This window comes from Sinocyclocheilus rhinocerous, unplaced genomic scaffold (assembly GCF_001515625.1).
Source record: "Sinocyclocheilus rhinocerous isolate Xijiao unplaced genomic scaffold, SAMN03320098_v1.1 scaffold1121, whole genome shotgun sequence".
Lineage (NCBI taxonomy): Eukaryota > Metazoa > Chordata > Actinopteri > Cypriniformes > Cyprinidae > Sinocyclocheilus > Sinocyclocheilus rhinocerous.
Window position 1 is genome coordinate 77562 of NW_015670367.1, and position 8223 is coordinate 85784.

The following is an 8223-nucleotide window of genomic DNA, read 5'->3' on the forward strand; positions in this document are numbered from 1 at the left end:
TTTTTTTTACATTAAAAAACGTTCCAGTGTGTTTGCTTATTGACTATGAATACAAACTTATTTGCTTTTACTTAAGTAGCTATTTTGCTAGTCAGCTCCCGACGCGATGTCAGTACGCGCAAATTCAAAGCATCGAGTCTGGGCGAGTCAACAGCGCTCGCGCTCTTTTAAACTCGTAATTAACCGGTGAATGATCTGTCCAGAAATCACGCTGATCGACAGAACAAGTTTATACATTGCAATCACTCCAAAATAGATGACGACAAAGCACACACCTGCATTAGGAGCTGTACTTCTTTAGCCTTTTGCTTCACAGCACCTGAAGGATGTGTTCGTCACCGTCACGGCAAACATTCAGAAAGGCGGGACCCGCTTTGAAACGGCAACAATAATTTGTTTAATTGCAGGTGAGTGACAATTCAACTATATCCAATGAACAATGAGGCTAGTATTTGGCTGTCTGTCTTGATTGCTGGACTAGCATATAGGGGATGTAACGGTTATGGAGGCCACTCCTCAAAGCCCGAGTCCCTAGACAACTGCCTGCTCTGCCTATAGGTAGCGCCGGTGTTGTGCCGAATTCTGCACCCCTGCCAGATTATGCACCCCCTCGTTGAAGTCGCTACCTGATTGCCTAATCCCAAACCCACCCCTAATCCTAACCCCTCCCCCACACCTACTCCTAAACCTACCAATACTAGGGGGTGTATAATCTGGCAGGGTGCAAATTTCGGCACTAGACTACACCAGCCCTGTGTTTACTGCATGCTCATTGGTGAAATTAATCTGCTTTGAGACCTTTGGACCCAATATGATAAGTACATTTTGGTAAAATACATTTAGAAAATAAAGACAGAAAAATCACTGCCCACGACACATTTCATATGCATTTCTGATGTTTTCATTTGGCAAAGACGTTTCCCCGGATGTGGCGTTTCCGGTTACCCACATGGAACACAGTTCAGTTTCAGGTCATATTAATAGTACACAAAGGAGACGAGCAGAACACAAGATCCAGGGGGTGTGGTTGGATCCACATCTAGGGGGTGGAGATGGTAGGTTTAGGGGTGGAGATGGGTATAGGGGTGGAGATGGGTGGGTTTAGGGATCAGGGGGTGGAGACGGGTAGGTTTACGTATATGTAAGGTGGGAGGAGTTGGAATATTTGGGTTGAACTGTTCTGGAATAGTGTTGTAAATACAGTTTAACCACTGATTTCTAGTTGTGTCCTCTTTTGGAAGACCCAACAAAGTAGTTTCGCTTTCACAACGAAACACACAGCGACTCCATGACATGGCAGCGGCGGCAACAGCAAGAATTAAAGTTACGCCTTCTTTTTTTGCGTGAACATTTGGGCGGCGTTATGCAAATCTTCCCACATCGTGACGTAGACATGTCCCCACACGTGTGTTTAAACGAGGCGTTTTAGGAGGGCGTGGACGAGTCTTAACTTTTATAAAGAATATCTCTTTGGATTTGAGACTTTAGTCTTTGCAACTTTACAGATCTTCTTTATGCACCAAGAGCTTGTAACACTCCAAAGAGAAAGGAAAAATTGAAATCGCATCATATGACCCTTTTAAGACCCTAAAGAATCATATCAACTTGTGGAAAATGGGAATCCGATGACCCCTTTAAATTTAGCATTCTATCACTTGTTCACTAATGGATCTTCTGCAGTGAATGGTTGCCATCAGAATGATGTTAAAATAGCTGATAAAACATCTCAATAATCCACAATTAATCCACAGGACTCCAGTCCATCAATTAAAATCTTGTGAAGTGAAAATCTTCTCTGAAAACAGTCCAAAGCAGTTCTAAACCAATATGTTGGTGGATTTTGATGTGAAAGACAACAGGGAATGGACTTTTCACTGGAAGTATTATTATGGATTATGGCCAGAAGCAATGGTTTAAAGTTAAAATGCCTTAATGATAACTTTTCACTTCACAAAACGGTGACCAGTGTACTGGAATTGCGTGGATTATTGTGATGTTTTTATCAGCTGTTTGAACTCTCATTCTGATGGCACTCACTCACTGCAGAGGATCCATTGGTGAGCAGTGATTTAATGCTAAATTTCTCCAAATCTGTTCTGATGAAGAAACAAACTTATCTACATCTTGGATACCCTTAGGGTGAGTACATTTTTAGCAAGTTTTCATTTTGGGTGAAGTATTACTCTAAATGTGTTGGCATGTTTGGATTTTGCATGTTAACTTGTTAATCTCATTAGCATTAGTATTACTTAGGCATATATTTAAAAAATACTGTTCGTTTATGTTTACATTTATAATACCGGAATTTAATTGTATTTTCTTAAGTGTTTGTGTGTGTCTCCCTCTAGTGGATGAAATTGATGTGAGCAGTACGGCAAACCTCTACAAGAGTCTGGCAAAGATAGCACCAGAAATAAAAGAGTGTGTGGATGCCTGTAACTTCATTGCTGAACCCACTAAGCAGCAAAATGACATTGGATCTGTAAGTGTGTGTGTGTGTGTGTGAGTGCGGGAGTGTCCTAGCAAGACAACACTTTTCTAAACATCCTTAGTGCAGTCATCTATATCCACACTGTTTTTCCTCTTTTTTTCCTTAGGAGATGGAGAGTTTGGGTGCTGATTGGTAAGATGATTGACAAGGTTTGTTTCTGGGCAGCCATCTTGCTATTCTCTGTTGGCACAGTAGCCATCTTCCTCATGGGTCACTTCAACCAGGTACCTGAGTACCCATTTCCTTGGGAGAACAAAAAGTACACACCTGAGTAGAGAAGGAGACTCTGTCCAGAGAAGGAACGAGCAAAATGCCACTCCTTTCTGCTTATATGATACATAAAATAAATACCAAGACAGGTTTTATAGAGTACAACAAGCTACACATTATTTGAACAGGATCGTTCGACTTAGTATGTGATCTGGTCTTATATTTGATATTAGGGACTATGGGTGTCCATGCATGGGTTAACATAATATTTTGTACTCAGACCACACAAGTCATGAATGCTCATATTTTTTACACTAGGGGGATTTTTACCGAAATGTACATTTTGCTTACATTTGTGCAAACAATATTAATTAGTGAAATAATGAGGAATAAATAAGCTAATGATTTCAGCTTATATCATACCATGTAGTGGTTCTCCAGTTCATTGTTGCTGCATTGTGTAACGCCCCACATCAGATTATCATCTGGAAACAGTATGTGTTACTGTTAACAGTGTGTTACATCAGCCACTTTTTATACGGTGATTGTACTGTAGTATTTCGTTTTAGTATTATAGAGATGCATGTTTATTTTTGTTTGTTCTATCTTATGTATTACCTTGTCATAAAATGTTATTTTAATTTTACTTATGCAATTTTGCATTGTTTATTATTTACTTTAAACTCTCTCGCTCTATATATATATAGTGGCCTCTTTGCAGTGAATAAATGGATTCTTAATTCACACTGTTTTAAAATATCTAGTGCAAACGCACAAGAAACAAGTCTGATGTCTGCTTGTAAGAAAATTTTTAAATCCTTATTAAGCATTGTGCTGTGATTTTTCTATATGCACCAAAGACGGAGAATAAAATAACTGGCGTATTTCAAGGTAAAAATCTATCTGATTCTATTTTGAGCTTACCACACTCTCAGAAAAAAATGGTCCAAAAGTTGTTACTGGGATGGAAACTTTTCAAAGGTTCTACAGGTATCTACAGCTAATATGTACTGTTTAGGTACTAATGAGCTTCAGTAGCATTGATTTTACTGAATGAGTTTCTTCATGGTATATGCTTAAAAATGTGGAAGAATAAATTACAAAGAACTTTTCAACTTTGTAACCACTGGGACTTAAACTTTATAGTTTTTATATTAAAATAAAATTTTACAGTACACAATCAAAATGGTTTCATGTGAAAAGGGCCTATTGTTTAATCGAAGTTTAGAGATATTTTTAATCCCACAATGACTACCTACATTTCCTGTATTGCCAGCCCTTGTGCACGCAGTGTTAATTTCCTGTCACACCCTGAGGTTTCTGTCTAGTAGGCTATGTGGTCCAGGCACTCGTGACTCCTCTGATGTGTGTTTTATCAGTGTGTTGTTTAAGGGGCGGTGCTAAATGAGCTGAAGCCCCGAATGTTTTTATTACTATGCCCTATACAAATCATCGCTGTGTTTCATGGGCATTAAAATAATTTATATTAGAACCGAAGTTTTGCTCTCTGCACATCCAATAGTGTCGTACTTGCACTGTAATTCACTCCTGACAAGAACCGCCCACTCAGGCTTGTACTTCTGACCGACATGGAAACTGGCCAACCAGCGATCAGAAACTATAGCCGCAATAACTTGTCGCTGTAATACCGATTTTTGTAAATTATTTTATTTGAGCACTGTCATTGTGAAGAAACAAATATAGATATTTAATAATAATCAGAGTTATATGCAGTCTTCCTAGGACACACGCATCAGAGCTATGAACGGTTTGGTTAGCATGGTCTGGACTTTTCTTCGTGTCAGGGCAACAATTCAATGAACAAGAAATAAATATTAAGTGATTTGTGTGTGTGTGTGTGTGTGTATATATTCTTCTTCTTCTTCTTATTATTATTATTATGTAAGTGCATCCCGTGCCGTGTATTCTGACTCATACATGGATGACTCTGGGCTAAGCCCCGGATATCTGAGAGGGTCCTCACTGCAGTGAGGGGCTACTGGGATATCCACTCACCCTAGAAACTGTTTCAACAGTACAGATCCCTCATCGCCTCGGAGAATTCTGTAATTCTGCTGCAGCTTCCCGCGTCGCATCTACGCAAATTACGGTGATGTGGACCGTTTGCGCCAGAGACAAATCCAGGCATATTTGCTTCAACAAATCGGCCAAGAATTATAGAGAGTGTTTGTTTTATTAAACATTTCCCTAAACGGACTACATTCCTAAAAATCGCCAGAAAGGGCAAGTAAAATGTAGATGCATCTGTATTCCTTCTCTCTGCGGATCATTCTCGGTGCTTTACGGTAAATTTGGCCTCTCAAGTTTGTCTACGTTGAATGTTACAACCTAGCGTTACGCCTTGGGAGTTGTGATGGGGGATAAGTTATCCAGAAGTTTGAGTCCAACTGGGAAATAACAACCTACGAAACTACAAGGTGCCAAACGAGCATTTAATAGCGACAGTTTCCTTGGTGGTGAGTAAAATAATAAAATCTTGATTAGAAAGCGGTATTACGATGGTGCATCGGAAAATGCGGCTTCAAGAACATTTTCAACAGTGAATTGTAAAATGTCTTTCTTACGCTTGTCTTTCACACCCTGCGAAACCTCTTATTGTTATAAACATACAGTGTTTTAAAGCAACTAGATTTTCCATCCGAGTTTCGATTGAAATCGCGAGTAAAAAAGGTGTCTCGTAAAAACACGAGACAGGAATGTTAATGTTCTTGATGTAAAAATCACTGATGCAAAACACTGCCTCTGTCTGAGCTGTCTATCTAGACAGCATTTGGTGCGCCATAAAGTGCGTAAACGCGTGATATTCACTAGCTGGGCAGCTCACTAGGTATTGAGGCACGGCCACGGCCACCCTGTTCTTTCCCACATCCTCCCGACTGCTGATGGGTTAACGGTGGACTGCCTCATCCGGGTTACCAGTCTATGGTAGAAGCAGGTTGGAAGAGATTTTTAAAGAGGGAAAGTGTCTAGGTTTGGAAAAGAGACGAGACTAGCGTGGTTAGATGTCAATCATAACATTCCATAATCGCATTCACCCATCCTCACATTCTAGATCATGGGGAAAAAGAAATTTCGACAAGCATTTGAATATTAGTTTGATTTTTACTTTTATAGTAATACCTAATAATGAAACACAATTAAATACATACTTTTCTTTAACATTTCCATCCCAAGTATCACTTATTTTACATACCTGTCATGAACAAATGTAATTGTGGTTGCAGCTGTTGTTCTAACGGCTGATAGTGCTTGTCAATAACTCACAGATTATTGAGTCATGGGCGCAATTCCTTCTAGTAAGTGATTTTAGCAAAACAGTTGCTAATTTTGGAATCATCAAATGCAAACAGCTGCACTTTATCTCGAGAGTGAAATGCACTGTCAAATCATTTTACTCGTATACAGTTTTATGATTTGTTTGATCTGCTAACTTGTTACGAGTTTATGATGTTTTGAATATCTCCCTCTCTTTCTTCCAGCCCTTTTCTACTTTACTTGAACTTCTGTCTCTCTTCCACTGTGTCTCATGTTTCACCTGCAGCCTGGTTGCCTGGCAACTGTGGGCACAGTCAGCCATTGAAACGCCCTCTAATACACTCTCTCTGTATGCCCTACTGTTCACTTCCTTGATATCAAATGTTTAATATTTGAATTTATATCTCGGTACCATTCAGAAGTTTGGGTCAGGAAAATTTGTTAATGTTCTTGAAGGAATGCTCACCGAGACTTCAATGCTTGATCAAAACACAGTAAAAGCAGTAATATTGTGAAATATTATTACAATTTAAAATAACTTTTTCTATTTTAATATATTTTTAAATATAGTTTATTCCTATTATGGCAAAGCTGGATTTTCCGCAGCCATTACTTTAGTCTTCATTGACCTTGTCACACGAACCTTCAGGAATCATTCTAATATGCTGATTTATTATTAGTATTGAAAACAGTTATGCTTCTTAATGTTTAAATTTTTCTTTCAGAATTCTTTGAGAAAGTTCAAAACAACAGAATGTGTGTGTGCGTGTGTGTGTGTATATATATATATATATATGTATGTATGTATATACATGTATGTATATAAATACAGTCTATGGGCCACACCTAACAATGGTAGTGTATATATTTACAAATTTATATAGTTAAGAAAGTAATACAATCTGCAAACATTATTCTGCATATTTATGAGTTGCCTTAGTTGTCCTCAGATAAAAAAAATTATCTAAAAAAGAAAAAAAATTAAACTAAACATCTGATTCCCCTGACGTACGTTAATGAGATGTACATGTGTCAGTGCTGATGTCACAATCATATCAAGTGTCGTTACAGAACCTCAGAGACATGGCTAATATCATATTACCTAAGAAATCTCACTCTGCTTTGTTAATTATTTACAACAGCACCATTTCACAGCCCTGTTCCTGGAGGTTCCTCAACATGTTTTGGATGTCTAACTTATTAGGCACCTCTATTTCAGGTGTTGGAGTCTCTACTAATGCGCTGATGAGTTGAATCAGTCTTGTTTGATTACAGAGACATCCAAAATGTGTGATTTTGAGGGGCCTACAGGAACATGGTTGGGAACTACTGAATTTAGAACATTAGAACATGACTTTTACTATATAGTAAAATCCACTGTCAAATCAGCTGAAATCAATCAGTTATCTTTTATCTCACTTTCCACTTTTTATTTGTTTACTGTCAACTCAAGAATGATTTACATATTTTGAACAAAATAATGAAGAGGTAACTTTAGGGGTGGGCGATATGGCAAAAATATCATATCACAATTTTTTCAGGAAAATCATAATTCACGATTTTATCATTCTTTGTCATGTTGGTTTTACTATTTTGCAAGTTGTCATTCTGAGCAGTACAGCCAAACGAATTTCCCTATTTTAAAAACTATAATATAAAATAAAAAACAATGGCAGATATTTAGACCAAAGTGGGTGAAGATAAAAATCTTTGTCATTATTTTATCTTTGTAAATAAAAAATAAGAACAAAGATGCACATAATATACAAATAAAACAAACAGGTACAGTAGGTGTTTTTAGCAGTAGCATTCAAGAAATTGAGGAAATATAAAAATGAAACACTGTACACTTCACTGTATAAATTATGCATGAATTCTTATTAAAGCAACTGTGATAATTGTAATGTGATAATAATATAAGCAACAGCAGACACTTGGATAGTTTATTTCTCACTACGTGAACATGACTGAAATTAAATATTTTTGTTATCTGTATATGTTTTTTTTCTTCACATATTCTCTGATGAATATGTGAAGCTCCTTCTCTCTGAAGCACATGGTCTCTGAATGCATTCTCCCTTGACATAAAAGTTATGGCACAATGAATTGCTTTTTTCCATTACTGCCACCCACAGGACAAACTGCGCATTGCACACAATAGTTTGGTGTCATGCAATTCCAAATTTATGGGGGCCAGAGGGGGGACCAAGCTTGTTGACACAGGCACTGCCCCCCGCCTTGACACC

General features: G+C 37.9%; 1 protein-coding gene across 1 annotated transcript in view; it reads left to right on the forward strand.

Moving 5' to 3' along the window:
* Positions 1–5034: 5034 nt before the first annotated feature.
* The window catches only part of LOC107734122 (phospholipase D2-like), a 30126-nt gene continuing 26937 nt past the window's right edge, over positions 5035–8223 (forward strand). The window contains 1 exon segment of the mRNA XM_016545975.1: positions 5035–5178. The gene's annotated coding sequence lies outside the window, so the exon portion shown is untranslated.